The sequence below is a fragment of the Stenella coeruleoalba genome (assembly GCF_951394435.1).
Source record: "Stenella coeruleoalba genome assembly, chromosome: 4".
Classification (NCBI taxonomy): domain Eukaryota; kingdom Metazoa; phylum Chordata; class Mammalia; order Artiodactyla; family Delphinidae; genus Stenella; species Stenella coeruleoalba.
Window position 1 is genome coordinate 34,105,657 of NC_137149.1, and position 24,466 is coordinate 34,130,122.

Sequence of the window (24,466 nt, forward strand, 5' to 3'; positions counted from 1 at the left end):
TAAATGTTTGGTAGAATTCATCAGTGAACCCATAAGAAAGGCCTGGTGTTTTCTGTTTTGGAAAATTATTAATTATTGATTTAATTTATTTAATGAATTAGGCCTATTCCGATTATTTAATACTTCTTTTGTGAATTTTGGCAGATTGTGTCTTTCAAGGAATTGGTTGTTTTCATCTAGGTTACCAAATTTGTGGGCACAGAATTGTTTACAGTATTCTTTTGTTATCTTTTTAATGTCCATGACATCTGTAGTGCTGTCTCCTCTCTTGATTTCCTGCTTTCAGTTTCATTGATTTCTCCTCTAATTTGTATTTATTTTCTTCTGCTTACTTTGGATTTAATTTGCTCTTCACTGCCTAGTTTCCTGAGATGAAAGCTTAGCTTATTGATTTTAGATTTTTCATTTCCAATTTATGTATTCAATGCTATAAAGTTCCCTCTAAGCATTGTATTCACTGATTTTCCATACATTTTTATAAGTTGTATTTTCATTTACTTCAAAATATTTTTATATCTCCCTTGAGATTCCTTCCTTGACCTATGTGTCATTTAGAAGTATGTTAAATCTCCAAGTGTTTGGGGGATTTTTCAATGGTTTTTCTGTTATTGATTTCTAGTTTAATTCCCTTGTGTGCTGAGAGCAGATATTATATGATTTCTACTATTTTAAACTTGCTAAGGTATTTTTTATGGTCCAGAATATGGTCTATCTTGGTGAATGTTCCATGAGAGCTTGAAAAGAACATGTAATCTGCTATTGTGGGATGAAATAGTCTATAGATGTCAATGATATCCAGTTGATAGATGATGCTGTTGAGTTCAACTATGTTCTTACTGATTTTCTGCCTGCTGGAGCTGTCGGTTTTTGATAGAGGACTGTGAAATTCTCCAACTATAATAGGAGATCCATCTTTTCTTTTTGCAGTTCTACTAGTCTTTGCCTCACTTATTTTGACACTGTTGTTAGGTGCATGCACATTAAAGATTATATATTCTCTTGGAGTGTTGACCTCTTTACCATTATGCAATGCCCTTTTTAAGTCTGACAGATTTCTTTGCTCTGCAGTCAGCTCTGTTTGAAATTATTATAGTTACTCCAACTTTTCTTTTTCTTTTTTTAACAAGTATATTTTATTTTTTTATTTTTTTATTTTTATTTTTGGCTGCATCAGGTCTTAGTTGCGGCACGTGGGATCTTTGTTGCAGCACGTGGGATCTTTGTTCCAGCAGGCAGGATCTTTCGTTGCGGTGTGTGAGCTCTTCATTGCAGTGCGTGGGCTCTTCACTGCAGTGCGCAACCTCTCTCTAGTTGTGGCGCATGGGCCCCAGGGCGCGTGGACTCTGTAGTTTGCGGCACGTGGGCTCTCCAGTTGAGGCATGTGGGCTCAGTAGTTGTGGCGTGTGGGCATAGTCACCCCGCAGCATGTGGGATCTTAGTTCACCAACCAGGGATCAAACCCGCGTCCCCTCCATTGGAAGGTGGACTCTTAACCACTGGACAACTAGGGAAGTCCCTCCAGCTTTTCTTTTGATTAGTGTTAGAATGACAAATCTTTTTCTATCCCTTTACTTTTAATCACTATGAGTCTTTATATATATTTAAAGTGGGTATCTTGTAGACAATATAGAGTTGGATCTTGTTTTTTGATCCACTCTGATGATCTCTGTTTTTTAATTGGTGAATTTAGACCATTGGTATTTAAGGTGATTATTGATATAGTTGAATTGATATCTGCCATATTTATTATTGTTTTCTAATTGTAGACTTTGCTTTTTCTTCCTATTTTTGTCTTCCACACTTTTTCTTTCTTTTGTGGTTTTCATTGAGCTTTTTTATGTTTCCTTTTTCTCTCCTTTCTTAACATATGAGTTATACTTCTTTTTAAACATTTTTTAGTGGTTGCCCTAGAGTTTGCAATATACAACTAATTCAATAAATTTCACTTTCAAATAAAACTATACTGCTTCATGGGTAATGCAAGTACCTTATAATAAAATATTCCTAATTTCACTCTCCTGTCCCTGTATCATTGCTGTCACTTATTTCACTTACACATGAGACTATACATTATATACTTATATATGTAATTACAACATATATACATTATATATATGCACATATTATGTATATCCATATATATGTGTATATATGTATATATATAATCTTGTTATTATTTTGAACAAACTGTTATATGTTAGACCAACTAAGAATAATAAAAATAAAAGCTTTTATTTTATCTTCAATTATTTATTCTCCAATGCTCTTCCTTTCTTTATGTAGATCCTGGTTTCTTATCTATGTCATTTTCCTTCTCTGTGAAGAACTTCTTTTAGCATTTCTTACATGGAAGACTACTTGCAACAAATTCCTTCAATTTTTGTTCGTCTGAGAAAGGCTTTATTTCTCCTTCACTTTTGCAGGATAATTTCACAGGGTACAGAATTCTAGGTTGGTGGGTTTTTTCTCTCAATATTTAAAATATCTCCCTCCACTTTATTCTTGCTTGCATGGTGTCTCAGGAGAAGTTGCATGTAATTTTTATCTTTGCTTCTCAATAGGAAACATATTTTTTCTTCTGGTTTCTTTCAAGAGTTTTTCTTTTTCTTTGATTTTCTGAAGTTTGAATATGATATGTCTATGAGTAGTTTTTTGTTTTTGTTTTGTTTGTTTTTTGGCATTTATCCTGCTTGGTGTCTCTGAACTTCCTGGATATGAGGTTTGGTGTCTGACAGTAACTTGGGGAAATTCTCAGTCACTGCTGCTTCAAATACTGCTTTTGTTTCTCTCTCTCTCTCTTCCTCCTAGTATTTCCATTTTGCCTACATTACATCATTTATAATTGTTCCACAGTTCTTGGATATTCTGTGTTTTTGTTTTGTTTTTTTGTTTTATTCTCCTGTGTTTTCTTCTCTTTACTTTTCCATTTTGGAACTTTCAATTGTCATATTCTCAAGTTCTGAGATTCTTTCTTCAGTCATATATAGCCTACTCAGGAGTCTCTCAAAGGTACTCTTCATTTCTGTTAGTGTTTTTGACCTGTAGCATTTATTTTTCTTTCTAAAAATTTCCATCTAGGACTTCCCTGTGGCACAGTGGTTAGGAGTCCACCTGCCAATGCAGGGGACATGGGTTCGAGCCCTGGTCCGGGAAGATCCCACATGCCACAGAGCAACTAAGCCTGTGTGCCACAACTACTGAAGCGCATGCGCCTAGAGCCCGTGCTCTGCAACAAGAGAAGGCACCACAATGAGAAGCCCACAGACCGCAACAAAGAGTAGCCCTGCTCGCTGTTAAATTATATCCTGTCCATACAACAGTGTGTTAAGAGTTCTAAGGATATAAGCCTGATTTCAAAGATGTTTTAATTTACCATGTAATTAATATCTCAATAAATGGACTTTTGTATTCACTAAGTAGAGAAAATAAATTAGCAAATTTCTTTGAATTTCCTAGACTCATCAACTTTGCATTCTTGCAGCCAATCTGTCATTTTCAAAACTAGACTTTATTTTCTTTACTTACTAAAATGCCTCACTGCTATCTCAAGTTTTTCAATAAGCTTGAAATTTTCTTAAAAGTGTAATCCAGGAACTTATCACTTTAGTAAATTGTACACAGTAAATAGCAATTTTATGAACATTTTCCTTCAGGGATTAAAGATAGGTAAACTTTTTATCCTTTGTATTGGTGTATTGATGTGAACTTCATCTTAAGAACAAAATCTACATTCTTAAGAGGTCTGAAAAGCAGAATTTTTTTTTACAACGTCTATTCCCTCAAGGAATATTTAAAGTTTGGTTTATGGAATTAAGACCAAAGTAACTTTGCTCTCTGCTGTTTCACTTTATGATAAACATTTCAGCAAGTAGAATAACAATCTGTAAGAAACCCTGAATTCAACCTTCAGAGTTCTGAAATGTTTCTCATAAACATACAGGCATCTGAATGCAATACTATTGTTTTTTCCTTGAAAGGAAATAACAAGGTCGCTTACAAAATGCAATGAAACAAATCTTTAATATCTGTGATACGCTGCAAGTAGTCTCACACACACACACAAAGTTCAGTGAAATTTCAGAAAATGTTATCTTGTCCAAGGTTTTCATGTTACAGATAAGGAAACAGTAATAAATTTGCTGCCCAGCATCACAGGAAAAGCTGAAGAACTCATTTAAAGTCAATAATGCATTTCTGCAATACCAAATATGTACTAATCCTGTTTGGCCTGTCTGCGAAACGCATGCTATGAACCTATGAAGAAGATGATAAGCCTTGGAAGAAGATGAGAAAACAGACTTCCAAAACAGGTAAAGATATGCATATGAAAATGAATAATGCAATCCAGAAGAAAGCAGCTAACCTACTTCTGTAGGTCATTGTAAATGGGCAAATGTAACATTGGCAGCAAGGACTAGCATCCTTTATCAAGAAACAGCTGTAGCTCAAGAGTTGTACCTTGTGGCACCAGTATAGAATTTAAGGATTTCAGAACATGCCTCAGTAAGTTACACTGTGAGGGATTACTGGTTTCTGTTACCTGGCTATATGGTCACATATCATTATGTCAAAAAAAGATATTAAGTCTTAAATCAACTCTTCTCTGATTTCAGAAAGTTCTCTATTTGGAAGAAAAGTAAAGAAAGAACTACTCTATTGTATCTCATTTCACTAGCATCAAGTAGAATATTAATCATTATGGGATTTTATGCTACTAAATCTTTGGAATTAGAATTCTCTACAAGTATTGGTCTACATTCAACAAATAGCTATTGTGGGCTTACAGTGTTCCAGGTACTGTGCTAGACAATGGCAGTAACCCTTTAAACAAAACAGAAATAGAACTCCCACCATGAAACTTACAAATCACACTGAAATTCTACTGGATTTTGAGCCTTTGGTAATAAAAACAATAATGAAAGAAAAATGCACTCAAAACACTACGGATTTACATAAGTTTCCCACCCCCTTTAATGAAAAAAGAAGGTATTTCAAAACCTTTGGAAAACTTGAGTTGGAGAATCATCGATCTATAGCTATTTTCCACTATGAAATAAATGTCAAGGACACTTGAACTCAGAAGTAATATTCTGAAGGATATTATCTCATCATGACAGTAGAAGTTAAGAGATATTGAAAACCGTGCCATTTCTCCTAGCTAGAAGGAAGTTGGTAACCACACAACTGAGAGAAAGGAAGCAGAAAGAAGAACATAAGCATTGCTCATCTTTTAGGAGGTTTGAGCTCCAAAAATCTATTTATAAATTAGTTGTTTAAAACTTAAGGTAGCTTTTCAAATCATGTTTATAATTTAAAGTAGCCTTTTAAACACCTAATGTAACTTAAATACTATCCAATTATAATAACATCAGAAAAGAGTACAGTTGCTGATATGCATGATATTTTAGCTCCAAAAGTTTCCTTGGTCCTAGAAACTCCTGGGAGATTGTCTCAGCTATGCTGTGTGGATCCAAAAGCCTAGTTTCACCTATGTATGCTAAATATATACTTTTATCTATCTTTAATTTCTGAGAAAAACACAACACTGGTAGCCTTAAAGGGAAAAGTAGTAAAAAATAAAATTATATCATGGCCCCCCCCATTTTTTTCCACCATTTCATTCACTCATACATTCACCAAATATTTATTCAATGCCTACCATGTGCCAGCCACTGTTCTAGGTGCTGAGGTTATATGTGACCCAAACAATGCCTTTGTTCTCAGAACTCACGTCTACTGGAGTGAACAGAAAATATTTTTTTTTTGGGGGGGGCATGCCTCACAGTATGTGGGACCTTAGTTCCTGGACCAGGGATGGAACCTGTGCCCCCTGCAGTGGAAGCTCGGAGTACTAACCACTGGACCACCAGGGAATTCCCACAAATTGTTTTTTTTTTAAAAAGCAGCAACAAATACTCTAGTAAGTGATGATAAACCTAATCAAAGAAAATGAGGCAAGGTAAAGTATGGCAGTTCTGTTAAATGGCTATGGATTTATTTCTGAAAAACTAACACTCAAAGAGAGATTAGAAGGAAGGGAAGAAGCAACACATTGGATATCTAAACAAAGGCTTTTCCCGGAAGAGAAAACAGCAAGTGCAAAAACCTGGAAGAAAGAGGACGCTCATCTTGTTGTCTGGACAGCAAGAAAACCATGGAGATTGGAGTGAGGGAAGAGAACTGGCAAGAAATAGAATCAGAAATGTAGACACTGGCCTGAGACCTTGTAGGCCACAAAAAGAACTTTGCCTTTTATTATTGAGTTAAATGGGGATTCATCGATGGCTTTAAGCAGAGAGGCATGATCTGACTTAATTTTTAAATGACTTAATTTTTAAATGATCACTTGAATTTCTGGGTTTGGGTAAAAGACCTCGGTGAGGTAAGGAAGAGAGGGGCAAAGGCAGAAGCAGGGAGACCCATTAGGATGACACTGCAATGTTCAAAGTTAGACATGACAGTGGCTTGGAAGAGTGTGGAGATGGTGAAATGATGGGAAATGGTCAGATTCTGGATATATATCAAAGCTAGAGTCAACAGACTTTGTTGAGGGATTGAATATTTTTACCTGTCTCTTCTTTCGCTAAAGTTAGGGAAGTGGGGCTTTTAGGAAAAGATGATGCCCTTATGGATATTACACTTATTTTAAAAGATTACTAAACAGTGCAAAATAGTGAAATTTGTTTCACCTCCTTTTCTTACTTACCTGTTACTGAGCAGCAAAATAGGGAAAAGATATGAAGATGAGCAAAGTATCTTCAAGGGCCCAGAAATTATTCAGTCACACCTTAGATCTGCACTGGATGAATCTCTACTGCTAGGAATAATAAGCACAATCACTCACTATGCCTGGGGATTATAATACTGAAGCATGAGGGGGATACTGAAGGCTTACTACGAAACCACACACACCAAGTTTTGAAAATTAGTAATGGACTCTAGCACTACTATTATTTTTAAAAGGAGTATAAATAAAGTACCAGTAAAACTATAAATATATGTATATATTATCTATGTACATATAATATATAGTGTATACACATACATTTTTTAAAGTTGGTTGCACTGTTTCATAGAGATATAATAGAATGTAATTCTTTATTTCTGTAATTTTTGTACAAAATTTAACTCATTCCATAGAATTTGAGCCACAAAGAGACTGCCATTAAAAAGAATCAATCAGAGGGTATAAGACCTTTTGTAAATTAAAATTCAATTAACATTAAAAAAATCAAAAGAGTTGGGAAAATAAAATATACAGAGAAAACAGGTAGAAAATATGAAAAGAAATACAATAAACAAGAAAAATAAATTGAGGAGGTCCAATGTACAATTTGTGTGAGTTCCATAAAGATAGAGAAGAAAGAAAGAGAGGGGAAGAAATAATCAGAGGTATAATAGAAGAAAAGTTCCTAAAGCTAAACAAAGGGAGTTTTTTCCCAGATTGTACAGGATCATTTAGTGCTGAGAAGGATAAATTTTAAAAGAGTAATTCCTAGATATATTAGGATTTAGATATTCCTGTGACCCTTTACTTTTCTGGTGGGATTTCAGAGCTGAAAAGATAAAGATCAAAATAAGCACTTAAATTTTTTAAAAAGTTATCTAAGAAAGAAGAATCACATTTATTTCAGATATCTTATAACCAACAATGGATGAAAGACAGCAATGCACCAATGTCTCCCAAGTTCTGAGGAAAAATTACTTTGAACCTGGAATCCTATCTTTATTTTATCAATTAACTCTGAGGAACAATTCAAGGCATTTTGGACATGCAAGGACTCAGTTTTCCTCCTACACACCATTTCTGGGGAAAAAAATTGGGGGATGTACATCAGTGAAAAGAAAAAAAAAAAAAAAAAGAATCAAATACCAAGAAAGACATGGGACTAAGGCAATAGAGGACCTAACCAGGAGAACAATGAACAGAAACTAAATCAGAATAGAATAGTCAGACAGCATAGAGAAGAATGACTTTAAGAAGAATGTATATTTCATTCACTAAGTGGTATAATTAAGAAATTTGAAAAATCATTGTGATATATATTGTGAGATAAGAATTTTTGCTTTTCCCATTTTACAGATTGGGAAGCTGATTCAGAGAGGCTAAAGCTGCTGTTTTGAGCAAGAACATACACAGTTTATAAGAAGGCAAGTCAGGATTCAAAACTAGATCTTCCTAACTCCAAAAACCAGATTGTTTGATGGCATCCAGCTGTTTAGAGTTGATTGATTCATTAGAAATAATGAGGCAATGTAGATTCCAGGGAAAACAATATGGGAAAAGCAGAAAAAGCTGGAAGAGGGTGGGAGAGAAAGCTCATACAGGCAAGAACACCAAGGAGGAAGAAATTAGCCACAAGGGAACAGAGTGAAAAAAAATAAAATAGGGTGAGGGAAACAGAAATGGAAAGGGGCAAGACAAATGGCCATAGTAAACTATTCTATAGGGTTTAGTGATAAATTTGCAAATGGGGAGATGTTAAAGATAATTCAAAATGTATAGGGACTTCCCTGGTGGTCAAGTGGTTAACAATCTGCCTTCCAATGCAGGGGATGCCAGTTCGATCCTGGAGGGAACTAAGATCCCACATGCTGCAGGGCAACTATGCCTGCACCACAACTACTAAACCCAAGCACCACAACTAGAGAGCCCACAAGCCACAACCAGAGAGCCCACGCTGCAACGAAAGATCCCACATGCCACAACTAAGACCAGAATCAGCCAAAAATAAATAAATATTAAAAAAAAGAACAGTGTAGCTAAGGACACATTTAAAAAACGAATTCAAAATGTATAGGGAAATTATTTAATCCTATGTCCTGGTTTCTTCCTTAGTAAAATGGGGATAATAACAGCGCCAACAAACATAGAGGTGATGGGGCGATTTCCCTGGTGGTCCAGTGGGTCAGATTCTGAGCTCCCAATGCAGGGAGCCTGGGTTCAATCCCTGGTCGGGGAACTAGATCCCGCATGCATGCCGCAACTAAGAGTTCAAATGCCACAACCAAGAAGTCTGCGTTCCGCAACTGAAGATCTCGCGTGCCGCAACTGGGACCCGCCGCAGCCAAAATAAATAAATATTTAAAAAATTAGAGGTGATGTGAGAATTGAATAAGATAATCTCTAGAAATGCCTAGTATGGTGCTAGACACAATGTGAATAATTAGTCAATACTGGCTATTATTAGAATGATAAATATCCTGTTACTCAATTTGAGGCAACTGACTTTACCTTCCCATGCCTCCATTTTTTTCTTATTTGTTAATGCAACAGAGAGTCTCTAAAGTTTTTGTTTTTTGCCAATAAGAGTCTATGATTCTGTTTGAAAATGAACTACATTTTTGCAAATCTGACAAATGCTTTATTGAAATGTGGAAGCAAAGGTGGTGGAAATCCAGGTGGCAATATCTTACAAGTAGCTGGAGATGTCTCTAGCTTACATAGCTAGATCTAAAATATAATAACATATTCAAAAACACACATACATGCACACAGAATCTCTAACCCACAGTCCAGAAAAATCTGTTAAAAGTTCAAAGAGAGATGGATTTTAAAAAGTCCTGGATTAAAAAAAAAAAAAAAAAAAAAAAGTCCTGGATAATTTGTTACAAGTAGGAAAGAGTTTGAAACAAATCTTATAAATGTTCATAGTTTGTAATAGAGCACTTATTCACTGAAAACTCTATATTCTCCTTATTTATAACATGTTTTCCCCTCACCCTTTTAGGCACTTTTCCATGTTTAAATACGCTAGCTTGGTATTTAGTTGTATGGATACCACCACCTTACCATTATTACATACTTTCCAAAATTACCGCTCACATTTCGCCCCCTTTATCATGATTCTGCCAGATAAGAAGGGGGTTTTCCCCTGTATTGTTGTAGATATAAAGCTCTTAAACAAAGTCATTCTATATAAACATATTCAGTGATTTTGAAAAGCATTTTTATATGTGGTAGGATTGGCATATTTTCACAAATAAAACAGAAATAATGGGTGAGAAACAATTTTAAAACCAGAGAAAATGGCAGCTCTAGCTCCAATTGTCTGTTCCCATGCAGGTATGTAGTAATAGTATTAGAGCTGGTTGAGTTGCCATAAAAGCTTCCAAAAGAGTCTGAATCAGCTTGGTTACCAAAGAGAGTGACACTCTTAAGAGCTTTGTCACCTCCAGTCCTTAGTTACTAAAGCACTTACTCATTTGTCCGAGTTAAAAGCTACTATTTTAAGTTCAAAGTAGAAAACTCCCTTTGGGTGGTAATGATAGTTTAAAATAAACAATTTGGGGGCTGGAGGCAAAGCCTGCTTTAAGCACCTACTCTATTTCCCCTCCAGGCAAGTTTTACTACAATCAGGGCTTTCTTATTCTCTATCAGTATTCATGACCTAGGTCATCAAACAGTTTGTAAGATACAGACCACCCCTTCCCCCACTGTTACATCACTGGCGTTCAGAATTCTGGAACTGTGTGTGTAAACATTAAAGCCATGTGTGCTTGACCACATGGGAAGGCGTCAGGATGACCTAGGGCTCCTACGCAAGAGGGAACACCCTGGCGCCAATCTTAACATCACCAAGCCAGCTGTTTGTTTTTATGTGTGAGCCCTATGCGACTCAGCAGTCTTCTAAAGGGACCATATAAAAACAGTTTACATAAAAGACCCTGGGGATTTTGTGCACCTTCATGATATTTGGAAAAATGCATGGCATCAGTATTTTTAAATTTTATATTCATAGACAGAGAGTTTTATTATGGTTTGTTTAATTAACCATTTCCAGCAATGAGGACTTAACTCATATATCAAAAGTCCAAAACTTTTTGAGTGAGGGCACACACACATGCTCTCAATAGCAGCTGGAAAGAGAAAACAACCTAAAACCCCCACATTGCATCTTGATACATATCTTTCACATTCAATCTACCGTTTTGGTATTTTACAATACAGAGACAATTATCAGTCAGTCTCATCTTTATGAAGGAAGCCCATCTTTTGAACAAATCAATGTTTATTGAATGCTTGCCATTTCAGGTGAAACAAAAATACAGTCAAATAAAGTTATACTTAATCCCTTTCCTAGCAAAAATGCATTAATTTACAGTCTTTATCAAATTCTGAGCACTTTCAGCTTATAACCATATATAATTTACTGTCCAATAAAGGCATAAGAAGAGGGGAAAATATTAATGTTCTAATACAGGGTAAGATCACTCTTGTGAAAGCTCAAGAGCGTTCAGACATGGTACTGCTCTTAGTAAGAAAGTATATTCATAAGTAATTTCACACAAACTTTCACTGTTTGGGCCAAGGGTAATTAAGATAAATACACCATCTTCAGGCCAAAACAATGAAAAGCATGCAAATAAAACAATCTTTAATGCCTATAATCTAAATTCACCGCATCTTAATTCAACGTATTAGAAAAGTACAATAACTTATAATGTATTTAGTGGTTATAGGTTATATCTTTTCAAATCCAGAAGGAACCTGTACTCAGTAAGGAAAGATGAAAAATGTCTATCCTCAGATTTCATTGTGTTGGTTAAATGAGTCACTCTTTTGATAATTTCTTCTAAAAATGAGCAGATACAGATGTTAAACATCTGAAACTTAAATTTCTAAATCTCATATGTAAATAATAGATTTGAAGAGATAACCTCTAAATTATTCCAGATCTAAACTTCTCTTATACCAAACATTACTTGGTACTTCGTTTATCTCTTGGAGAAAAAAAAAAATCCTTTATTTTTAAAAGTTAAGCAAATTCCTTCCTTTTACAGTACCACATTTCAAAGATTCTGATCTTTCCTCTTTTTAGAAAGATAGTGTAATTAGAAAAAAATATATTCTATGAAAGAAGAGTTCAAAGAGCCGAACTTTTAAAGTAACTACAAGTTCATTTTTTGATTTAATTTCAATTCTCCGTTAGGATAGAAGGTTTCTATTTTTGGATACTCAATGATGACATCCATCTAAAATGATCCTAAGATGCAATACAAAAAGAACTCAAAATTTACTCATATTTTAAATATTCCCATCAGTCAATTTGCAATTTACAATGAAAAAAAACATCAGGAAACATATACCAGATACACAGGAGTAGACATAAATTCTTGGTGCTTTAATTTATTAACTAGAGACTTTTTAAAAAATTGATAAATATATATGAAAAATTCTTAAAATCAATATGGAAAAGGAAGAACAATTCCCTAAGTATAGAAATCTAATTTGTTTTTTAAACACCATGTCTTGATATGTAATTTAAAATGGAGAAAGGCTGAGGGAGGTGTGGTGATGAGGCGTTGAAAAGGGAGCTGAGAAGGGATGGGGATGGGTAATGCGGGACTGGATATGGAGGATGATCAAACAATCGTTTTCTTGAGTGTTCCGTGGTCAGAGTGTCTAGTTGGGCAAGTCAGTTTATGAATTCTCTTGCATCTGAAGGTGCTTACGCATGAGAAAATAAACTTAAAAAAAAAAAAGCATTTGTGAGACTGGGTGGCAGGCATGTGCACTTCAGTCACAAGTGGCACTGTAAATTACAACCAAAACCAAGGCACAATTTGCCCACATTTTGCAAAAATCACAAAAAAAGTTTTTCATAACTGGTTCTGTTTGTTGCAGGAGGAAAAAAAAAAAGAGTAATTCTATATTAAGGCACAGCCTTTGAGGCTTTGGTAGGAAAACTGCATATTGGGTGAATCCTGACCTAGACACCTTGATCCTTGATTCATGACCCCATCAGAGCCAGACAAGGGCTCTCTGACTATGAATTAAACTGTTTGATTCCTCTGCGCCCAGGGACACACAAAGCCTGTACTCTCAGCTGTTACATAAGAGGCTCTGGAATCCCTGGATGGTGTTTGTAAATAGCGCTGCCATGCGCATGGAACCCACGTGTCAAATGTTGACGTGACTGTGTGAAGTGTCAACAAGTTCCGAAGAGAAACCTCCTATTTCTTTTGCCCTAAAAAAAGAGCATGTGGGTGTCAAGGAATTATTTCCAGGGGAGATTTTTTTCTCTCCCTCCATCTCCCACCAAAAAAAAAAAAAAAAAAAAAAAAAAAAAAAGTGGGAAGAAGAACTGGAGGAAATGACCAATCTCCATCACTTTTCTTCTTATGTAACTCCTGACATGAGGACATGATCAAAATTAACTGCCTGTCTAATTAAATTTAGGGTAAGTTTTGTAATCTCAACAATGCATTCTGAATGCACTTTCTACCTCCTCTCATCAGACTTCTTGTTTTTCTTATTATGAGAGATAGTATTACAACCACTAGAAGGACACTAAGCAGGCAAATAGTTTGCAAAGTAGCAAATCTCCATCCAAATAAAATTACAATATGACCCTTGCAGAGGAAAGTATCCAATAGCTTTGTTTGGGTGAACAGAAACACAATTTAGTACCTTTTATCATGGGTCTGTGAACAGAAAACAAACTCCATTCCTTAAGGAGGCTAAATTCTTACCAATATTAGAGAAAACTGACAATGTCAACAACTAAGTTTTTATCCCTAAATATGAAGAGTTGCCCATAATCTTCAGGATTACTTAAAGCACAAGTTATAACAATGTAAAAAAACTGATGCAAACTGTCAGTAGTAAATTAAACTGTTTTAAAAAATACACTGCCTTCAAAAAAAAATCTCAAGCATTTTTTAGTCATTTTAAAATGCCATGTTCTATATCTTTTATATACTTGATACAAAATGTTTTTAAATTACATATTAAATATGAGCTGCTGTCTATAAAATGTCCTACTTGAAAAGTATCACATTTAAGAGTAAACAGGTTAAGTTTCAAACTATTGAAAATTTAGTTCCCAAAGTTAACCAAATGTCCTTTCTAATTTTGATTTCCAGTAGACACACATAATTCATAGTCATTTAAAAAGGTAAGTTATTAGCAAAATGTCTACTAGCTTCATTTTCTGCCAATGTTTTTCTCCAAGCTATTATGTGGTAGACAATTCCAAAATTAAAAACCATTTAGGTGATTGGATTGGAATAAGGATAGATGAAATCTAGAATGAAAAGTTTAAAATATGTGCTTTCTTGCTGAAATGTATCTGCTTCTCTTTTTACAAAAACAAATAATGTATGTGTTGAGTATTTTTAGATTGGAAGATTTGTTCTTCCCTCATTTTTAAAATATTTTTCCAGTTTTATTGAGAAATAATTGACATACATCACTGTATGTTCTTCCTTCATGTTTGAAAAGTATCCATTTATGGTCATTTTTCCTCTTATCAATTATGTTTGATACATGAAAATATGAATATAAAGTGAATTAATGTTTTAATAACTGATTCACTTTTTGAGATGCTCACTCCAATTTTATGAACTATCAGACACTTCATTTGCACAAATGATTTCTTGTTCTGTTACGACGTATGCAGTAAGACAAACAAAAAGCTAATAATCACCCAAACTAATTAGTGGGTGTCCAAAAGTAATCCTTTTAATGCAAAAATCATGAAAGGCTATAAAAGAGCTGACAGAACTTTATAGCCAATGGCAAATGTGAAAATTCTGTAACTTCAAACAAAAATGGAAAAAGTACCGAAAGAACAAACAGATTAAAAAATAAATGAACAGGAACAAGACAGTAGGTTACAGATGGAATCTGGGTATAGTATCATTGTATTATTTTTAGATTCTGGTGCTTTACTTTAGAATCAGCACAACTAATAATTAAGGTATTTTTTAATGGGTGTCCTTGTTTCTCAATGCAGGCAGGAAAGAAAAACAGGAGAAATAACTCAGAGATAGACCATGCTATATCCTCTGGGCTTCACTATCATTATTTAAGCCTTTTTTCCTTTTACACTGCAAGACAAAAAAAAAAAAAAAAATCAATTTGAGGAGAAATATATAATAAAAACCCACCTTGAGAGTTGGGTGAATAGTTTCCATTAAAGTATAATCTGAACATAGAAACCAGATTTAATACTCTATCAAGAAAAAGACATGACTTGGTAAGGCAGGTTTTAGTAACGGCTAATAAAGCATGACAATAGTAATTAAAATTATCATTACTTTGTGACATCCACAAAATTGTGACAAATCTCAAAATAGCAAAAGTAGCAAATGAAAAACATCAATACTATGTATGGCATATGTTCATGGGAGACCTACTGTCTATGCCTGACATGGGCAAGTCTGCTCTCTCTGAAGAGAGAAGTCCATCAGCAAAAATCCACAGCCCACTGTTTTGAATACAGTGTATCTTTCAATAATAATTATTTATTAAAAGGTAAGCTAAAAATATTTTTTAAAAAATCAAAATATCCCTAATTTGAAAAGGTTTACAATTTTTGGAACCACATTAAATAAAGCAAAGATGGAGTACTACACTCAAATTCAGTGAGCAGCTTTCTGAATATTATAGAGATACTAGTATGAAAATGTACTATCAGCTGAGTTGGTTCAAAAAGTGTTGCAAGAAACAAGAGATGGCAAAAGCAAATAAACTACTCATTTCTCCTATAAGGAAGACCACACCTATATTCTACCTTATTGCTTTCCATAATAATCACTACATCAACTTCCTGATGGGTCAAAGGTTCTAACATGAGTGTCTAACTTGGGCCTGTCACAAATACACAACAAACATACAAGTAAACGCTATAATCGTACTCTTAAAAGGTATATCTGGGTCATTTCTACAGCTATTCCTTGAAAAAGTAATGATTACAGCAATTACATAAAGCCAAGACATGTCCCCACTGAGTACAATAACATGTGTACATTATTAAAGCTAAATGCTTCAAGATCATTGGCTTTCCCCCACACTGTTATCAGTCATGGCACCAAGCTATGGGATCCAACTGGCAGCATTCTAATCAGAATAAAAGGGAAAGGAGTATTGCTTAACAAGAAGAATGTTTGGTATCTAGAATTACATAAAGTTAGAAATTCAAATAACATCAACCCCAAGTAATTCACTGTGTGTGTTCAAAATTATGTCCTAATTTCATAGGGTCTAGATCTAAAAATCTGCACTCATTTTACCATTAACAGTCTTTAAAATTGTGCTGGTGTTAGTAAAGACTGTGGCTATTTACCATTAACAGTCTGTAAAATTTTGTTGGTGTTTGTAAAGACTGTGGCTCTATGTGGCGAAACATGGAGAGCCATCAACATTCTGATCCTAACTCTTTCCCACTTTGTCTTGGCATCACAAAGAGGCTGCAGACCAGTTTCTTTTCTTAACCCTATTTTACGTGTATATTGTTAATAATGCTGCTATGAATATTCAGGTACAAGTTTTTGTGTAGACAGGTGCATGCACTTTAAGTCTCCTTTTATGACTTTCCCTATATAGCCCACATTATAGCTACATTTTCATCATTAGTGGTAATGAGGCGGTAGAGCATAATGGTCAAAAGACTGGCTCTAGAGACTGACTGGCTAAATTCATAGCCTAGCTAAGCCACGTACTGGCTGTAGGAACTTGGGCAAGTTATTTAATCTCACTGTGTATTAGTTTCTTCTCCAGAGATAGGGATAACACCACCACCTACCTCTAGAGTTGTGATGAGAATTAAATGATATAACTTGCAGTGTCATAAAACATTAAAACAACTTAAAATATTTTTAATGCAAAAGTATTTTAAGCAAAAACAACACCTTTTGTGTAAACAAAAACCTATATTCTGATGCACATTTTGATAAGACATGGTAGTACAATCACATGATTGATGAGACAGAACTGTGTTAAACTTTTTTGTTTTGGGGGAAAAAAAGGTTTAAAATTATCTGATCATGTCATAAAATGGTACAGAACTAAATATATACATACAAAAGTATACAAGTCAAATGGGAAATCTGAGTAAGATTGGTAGACTGTACCAATGTCAGTCTCCTGACTGTGATATTATACTATAGTCTTGCAAAATGTTACCACTGGGGAAAATTGGGCAGAATGTTCATGTTCAATTATTATTATTTCATACAACTGCATATGAATCTACAATTAGCTCAATAAAAATTTCAATTAAAGATATGTGATCCTGGGCTTCCCTAGTGGCACAGTGGTTGAGAGTCCGCCTTTTGATGCAGGGGACATGGGTTCGTGCCCTGGTCTGGGAAGATCCCACATGCCGCGGAGCGGCTAGGCCCGTGAGCCATGGCCGCTGAGCCTGCGCGTCCGGAGCCTGTGCTCCGCAACGGGAGAGGCAACAACAGTGAGAGGCCCGCGCACCGGGAAAAAAAAAAAAAGATATGTGATTCCCTTGGACTTCCCTGGTGGCGCAGTGGTTAAGAATCCGCCTGCCAATGCAGGGGACACGGGTTGGAGCCCTGGTCTGGGAGAATCCCACATGCCGTGAAGCAACTAAGCCCATGCGCCACAACTACTGAGCCTGCACTCTAGAGCCTGTGAGCCACACTACTGAAGCCCGCGCGCCTAGAGCCCATGCTCCGCAACAAGAGAAGCCACGGCAACAAGAGAAAGCCTGAGCACTGCAACGAAGAGCAGACCCCGCTCGCCGCAACTACAGAAAGCCCGCACACAGCAACGAAGACCCAACACAGCCAAAAATAAATAAATAAATTAATTAATTACTTATTTTTTTAAAAAATAAAAATATGCGATCCCAGTATAAATTTACTAAACATCAACCAACTGTATGCTTATAATGACTGGCTTTTATAGGACAACTGCCATAACCTGTAGAAGTTACATTTAAGGAGAAAGCACCATCTTTACTACCATCATCAGCAACACCAACGCCTTTTACATTATTTTTCTTATGCATTTAGAATAGATTACACATGTTCTAATTAAATGACATTTTTTTGCTACTTCTACATCATTTATTAAACCTTTCTTCCCCTCAGCTTTTATTGAGAGTAACTGACATATAACATCATGTAAATTTAAAGTATACAATGCAATGATTTGTAATAGGTATATATTGGGAAATGATTACCACAATAAGGTTACTTACAACACCCATGACTTCATATCGTTATGATGTGTGTGATGAAAACTTTTAAGATATACTCTCTTAGCAACTTTCAGGCATACAATACAGTAATGCTAACTACAGTCACCATACTATGCGTTACAACCCAGAACTTATTCATTTTATAACTGGAAATTGGTACCCTTTGACCACCTTCACCCCCTACCCCCGACCCCCAACTCATTAAATCTTGATTTAGTAGTATACCACTAGATTCTGTTACAGAATAAAAAGACATAGAAATCAGTGCCTCCCTTCCAACAGACATAAATCTAACTTAAAAAAAAAAATTTACAGTATTTTTAGTGAAGCAACCAGTTAATTTTATGTCCTAAATTGTCCTCCAAAAATGCTTCATTCCAATTCATTCATCTTTTTATGTAATCCTCAGATTATGTGGAGCTTGATTTCAAGTCAGTTTGAGGAACAGCCCTTAGTGAGTATAAGATATCGATCTCAAAATTCTTAAAACTGCAGGTAGGTTGACATTATCACTGAATTTAATTTTACACAAAATATTAAAAATCCACCTACCATCAATTTATACTTCTTGAAGCCTGGCACATTTAACTGCATTTCATGACAAGTGGAGAAAGCATAAATCGAAGTTGATAGAATTTACTATTTTGGAATGGGCAACCAAAATCCATTTTATTGAGAAAAGATTGTATATCTATCTTAGGTATTTTCTGCAATGTACAACCTAGAATAAGAATAATGCTGGAAATAAGCAGATACATACAATCCTTTTTGGCTTGCAGTCACAATGATTCAAGGTGTCTTGCTTTGCATTCTTCCCTCCAGGAACTCTTCTCTCCCACTACACACCAAACCAACAGATGAACTATATAACCTCCCTAAATAATGGCACAGTATTTACAAAGTTTTGGCAGTGAGTCAAAATAGAAATTGGAGATCTAGACCAAGTAAATACTGTATATTTGGCAAAATCACATTTGTGGTTGTGTTCTTCAGCACAGTTTCCAAGATAACCACCAACTCTACTTGGCAACCTGACTCTCCCACAGTTAAGGCTCCACCTGTAAAATTGGCCTGAGAGATATTTTCCTGCTACTGGATTTGGTGCCATTACTACTCTTAAGAACTACTGTGCAATGATGGCATAACAGTTGAGAAAATGTTATTTTGATGAACCAAAACTGACAGCTAGCTGGTCCAAAGTTTTAACCTGTCCCCATGACAGGAAACAATTAGAGTAAAACAGTCTACATGGTTGCTTACAAAACAAAGAAGATTCCCTCTAGTAATTGAAGATTGCTAAGACTATTAAAGTCTATTAAGCAATGATAACATCAACAACAAAGACAACAATTAAACTTGTAGAGGCAATCAGGGCATTAAAAAAAGCAGATTTAACATTTTCTAAGTATTAAACATTCTAAAATGTCAAACATCCACAGCTTATGAGAACATTTTATTGCAAACTAATTTCTTAAGAATTCACATGAATTTACTAACTTGGATTTGGTGCAGTATGAAAAATAAAGTTTCTGCCAGGTGTGTCTGTGAATCGTAAGAAGAACTTCTTAATGAGATAAACAAGGAAAGATTGGGCTGGCCAAAAAGTTCATTCAGGTTTTTCAGGAACATCTTACAAAAACCCAAACGAACTTTTTGGCCAACCCAATACATTTCAGTAGTGCCATTTGGCTTACAACACTGTGTATGGGTGGAGTCTTGGAGAAGTTGATAGAGAAATTCTAACTGCAACAAGCGAAACCAAAACATTAACTCCACTCTTTGTTACCTAATACAAGTCTAGTGCCCAAACAGAACTTTGGAAGTCTGTCATAACAACTCCCAGGCAGGTGCATTTCACTTGTTCTGGAAGTGATGTTGACCTGCCAATATCTAGGTCCATGCACCACTGAATCAGAATCCTATTAATCCCTCTGGCTCCTGGCATGGACCAACACAATACCAGATCTAATTAGAGCCATAAGAAGAGTTTGGTAAATGTGTGAATTTAAACAAGGCAAGAGACTTCCCTCATTCCAAGTTAATTTCTCATTAACCATTAGTTCAATTTAAAAAATAAGCAGGGGACTTCCCTGGTGGCGCGGTGGTTAAGATTCCGTCTGCCAACACAGGGGACACGGGTTCGAGCCCTGGTTTGGGAAGATCCCACAAGCCGTGGAGCAACTAAGCTCGTGTGCCACAGCTACTGAGCCTGTGCTCTACAGCCCATGAACCACAACTACTGAGCCTGCATGCCACAGCTACTGAAGCCCGCGCACCTAGAGCCCATGTTCCACAACAAGGGAAGCCACCGCAATGAGAAGCCTGCGCACCACAACGAAGAGTAGCCCCCACTCACCACAACTAGAGAAGAGCCTGCGTGCAGCAACAAAGACCCAACGCAGCCAAAAATAAAGAAATAAATGAATAAATTTATAAAAAATAAGGAGGGCTTCCCTGGTGGCACAGTGGTTAAGAATTCACCTGCCAATGCAGTGGACACAGGTTTGAGCCCTGGTCCAGGAAGATCCCATATGCCGCGGAGCAACTAAGCCCGTGCGCCACAACTATTGAGCCTGTGCTCTAGAGCCCGCGAGCCACAACTACTGAAGCCTGTGCGCCTAGAGCCTGTGCTCTGCAACAAGAGAAACCACTGCACTGAGAAGCATGCGCACCACAAGGAAGAGTAGCCCCCACTTGCCGCAACTAGAGAAAGCCCGCGTGCAGCAACCAAGACCTATTGCAGACATACATACATACATACATACATAAATGAATGAATGAAATTTTTGGAGAATCCAGGTAGTATTGACTCTCACAAATATGGTAAATGAAAAGCTGAGGTTATGTCTTTCATTGTAAAGTATCCCATGCTAATTAAAATAATTTTTCTAGGGCTTCCCTGGTGGCGCGGTGGTTAAGAGTCCGCCTGCCGATGCAGGGGACACAGGTTCGTGCCCTGGTCCGGGAAGATCCCACATGCTGCGGAGCGGCTGCGCCCGTGAGCCATGGCCGCTGAGCCTGCGCGTCCGGAGCCTGCGCTCCGCAACGGGAGAGGCCGCAACAGTGAGAGGCCCGTGTACCGCAAAAAAAAAAAAAAAATTCTACTAAAGGAAAAAGTAATATTTTCTTGATTTGGTGAATAATATGCACATCTCCTCCTTATAATCATTGAAGCCCCTCATACAATATTAATTAGCAGCTATTTTCAGAAAAGAGTCTAAATTGGATGCTGGGAAAGAACAAGCTTTCATGGTCACAATGAAAATTATTAATCAATGTAGATATCCTTATTTATCAATGTGATGTATCTATTATTAGTTGAATAGCCTTAAGACAGTATATACAACATCTGAAAAGTCCCCCAAAAGTAGTTATATACCACTGTTAGCAAAAGAAATTATTTATTTTAAATTCTGAATTGCTGGAATAATTAACCACAGTTTTCTCAACAAACAGTAAGCATTTGTGCTAAATTCCTAAGTGTTTTCTTTATTATTTAGGACAAATAAGAACTAACCAAATGAGCTGTTTCTATTCCACAGAGATGAGTAATATGTCTCCCTTGTAATCATGCCTCCGATATCAATGATTAAAGTAAATTTAACTGCTTTTCCAGAGATCAAAATACAAGGAGTTACAAAGTGAACTATTGAGGACAAATAGTTTTGGAAATCCGATTTATGGAGTAATGTCCATTACTGTGCTTTTCCAACTCTGTCCATCTTTTAATCATGTCCATGCCTTCTAAACTTGTTTGACTTTCCAGTCTTCCACTAACACTTCTCTGCTTGATAACATTTAAAAAATCAGTATTTATTGTGTTGAAATTTATATTCTACTTCAAACCTATTACAAAACACACACGCAAACATGGAAAAGAATATAACTCCCCTCCAGTATTTCAACTTTTCATTAAAATGCAAATATAATGACTTTCATTAGCCAGGCAACAATACCCACAGTCTTAAATCAAACCCAACCCAACCCAACCCAATTATCTTTTCTATGTACATTCCAACTGTCCCTAAGATATATTCTTCCTCTTATGTTGGATCATTTGTTGATGAACACTTTTAGATTTGTATTTGCCATTATTATCCCTGATTGGAGAGGGAAAAGCACAATGTGTGACTCGAGATTTTAAATTTTGGATATATCCTCCTCCCTAGACAGACAAATATAAAAATATTTCCCTAAATTTTCAACAACTGGAAAATGATCCTTTTTCAATTCCTAAACACTACAAGAAGAAGGAAGAAAACTCACTCAATGCAATTAAAAGTATGTCATGAGGGTAACAGCCAGTAAATTTCACTTATATTTCACATTCGACCTTCTCAGCAGTCTATCCAGCCCACGCTTTATAGGTAGAAAAGTCTCCATAGAAACTTAGCTTAATATCGCTAGACGAGCAGCCCCAATGAAAGAGATTCAGCAAGATTCGTGTGCGTAAAAAGGAGGAGGAGGAGAAAGAGGAGAAAAGGAAGAGGAAGAAGGGGAAGAAAGGGGAAGAGGAAGAAGAAGTAGAAGAGGAAAGAGGATGAGGAGAAAAGAGACACAGAGAAAAGCAGAGAGATAAAAGACCAAAGAAAAGAGAGCAGCCAAGAGGGAAAGAGAAATTTGGATGGGACTGTTAGAAATCTGCTCTCTACGTCTCTGTTTCTTTACTGGGATTGGGTTTCATTTCTTTCGGCGCCCCTGACCTTGCAGTCTTCCAACTCTCCACACTCCCCCCCCCCCCCCGCCTCCTGCCCGCCCGCCCCCTCCCCCGGCCTGCGCCTGCCTTTGTGTCTGCCTGTCACTTACCGGGGAACCCGACGAAGCTGATTCGGGAGAAGCACAAAGCCAGGACACAGATTTGCCCACAAATTCTCTCACACACATTCCCCAGGCTGGAAGGTACAGCCCATCGCAGAGCTGATGTACCTCGAGAAAAGTGGGTTCGGGTCTTATTGAGGGAACCAGAGAAACTATTCTTTCCTCTCTCGCTCGGCACCGCTAACAAAACGCGCGGACTTCAGGAAAAAACAAAACCCCACTGAGTGGACTCCTGTTCCACTCGCCTGACACTCGCTGAGCGCAGCCCCCGAAAAGGGGGACACGGGGCAGAAAGGGGCGGACGCAAACGCACACCCAGACCCAGAGCCCCAGCGGAGAAAAGGGTCGAAGACCACTCCGTCTGTGTTCTCCCCAGGGCGGGCGAGGATAAACCCGAGGCTCGTCTGCCTTCCACGAAGGGAGGGGGTGGGGAAGCTTCAAGGGGAAGGTCGTGCCCCCCACAGCTGAACTATTTTAGAAAGGAAAGCAGAGAAAAATCACTTTCCGGAGGATAAAAGGCCGGGAAAGCAGCCGGCCGGACTCACAAAGGTAAGTTTTCTGGGCGAGGAGGACACGAGCACTAGCAGGAGAGAGAGGAGGACACAGAACTACAGGTTTAAAGGGGGGTGGGGGGGAATTAAAACTATATTTGTCAGCCATGTTGAAGAGGCTCCAGTAATTTGTGAAGCTTCCCTCTTCCCTCTTGGTATTTGTGGGTGACACTGCAGGCTTTGCTCCCCAGTCCCCACAAGCCCGAGAGAAAGCGCAGGGGAGAGGAAAGGGAGAGTTTCGCGGCACAAGAGAAGCGCTCTGACCTCGTTCTCGTCCCTCAGCCTTGCAGCAATCCAGCAGTGGCAGTCGGGTCTCCTTTCTAACAAATCCTAAAGGGCAGCCATCTTGCTTCCTTCTGCTTCTCTACGAAAGCAGCCTAGCCTCCGCATCAATATTCATAAGGCAGTTTGACGTCTGTTCTCATCACTCGGCGGGGCCGGCGTCTCGGGGCGGCCGCGGCGAGGGGGCGGACGTGACTCGCATGCGAGCCGGGCCTGGGCGCGCGGCGCTCGCGAGGAGGCGGCGGGGCCGCCCGAGCTCTCGCCGCAGCCGCCGCTCTCCTCCTCCTCCTCCGCCTTCTCCGCCCCGCTTCCTCCTCCTCCTCCTCCGCCTCCTCCCCCTTCACCCGGCCGCCACCTCCTCCGTCCCGGTCTCCGCCGCCGCCCCGGGACCCTCGGCCACGGCTCCCCGGGAATCGGCTCCCCGCCCCGGGGCTCCCCGCACAAAAGCCGGCGGCCCCTGGGGCCGAACGAGGGGGCGCGCGGTCGAGGCCGGGGCTGGGGAGCCAGCGTGGGGAGCCGTGGGCCCGGAGGAGCGCGGGGCGGGGGCACGCGGGGGAAGGTCCGGCCCCCGGGACCCTCTGATGGGTTTCCACTCCAGTGAAGGCGCGGGGCGGGCGCGAAGGGGGAGGTGGCGTGCGTCCCTGGCAGGAGGCTGCGAGACCCCAGCTTAACCTTTTAAACTTTTTGCTGGTACCGCACCCCACCGCCTCCTTAGAGTAGGTGGGCGCCGCCCCCGCCCCGACTCCCACCTCCTGGCAGGTATCCCCGCACACGCCCCCTCGCGCACCCACCCCCTGGTAGGTCCAACCGCCCCGCCTCGTCCCCGCTTTGGCATCCTCTCCACACAGTCGCTTT

At 38.1% G+C, this 24,466-nt stretch overlaps 1 protein-coding gene across 2 annotated transcripts in view; it reads right to left on the reverse strand.

Moving 5' to 3' along the window:
• The window catches only part of TET2 (tet methylcytosine dioxygenase 2), a 130,171-nt gene extending 106,269 nt beyond the window's left edge, over nt 1–23,902 (reverse strand). For both annotated transcript variants that reach the window (XM_079920811.1, XM_079920810.1), the window contains exon 1: nt 23,594–23,902. The gene's annotated coding sequence lies outside the window, so the exon portion shown is untranslated. The remainder of the gene's footprint in view (nt 1–23,593) is intronic.
• Between the last annotated feature and the right edge of the window lie 564 nt (nt 23,903–24,466).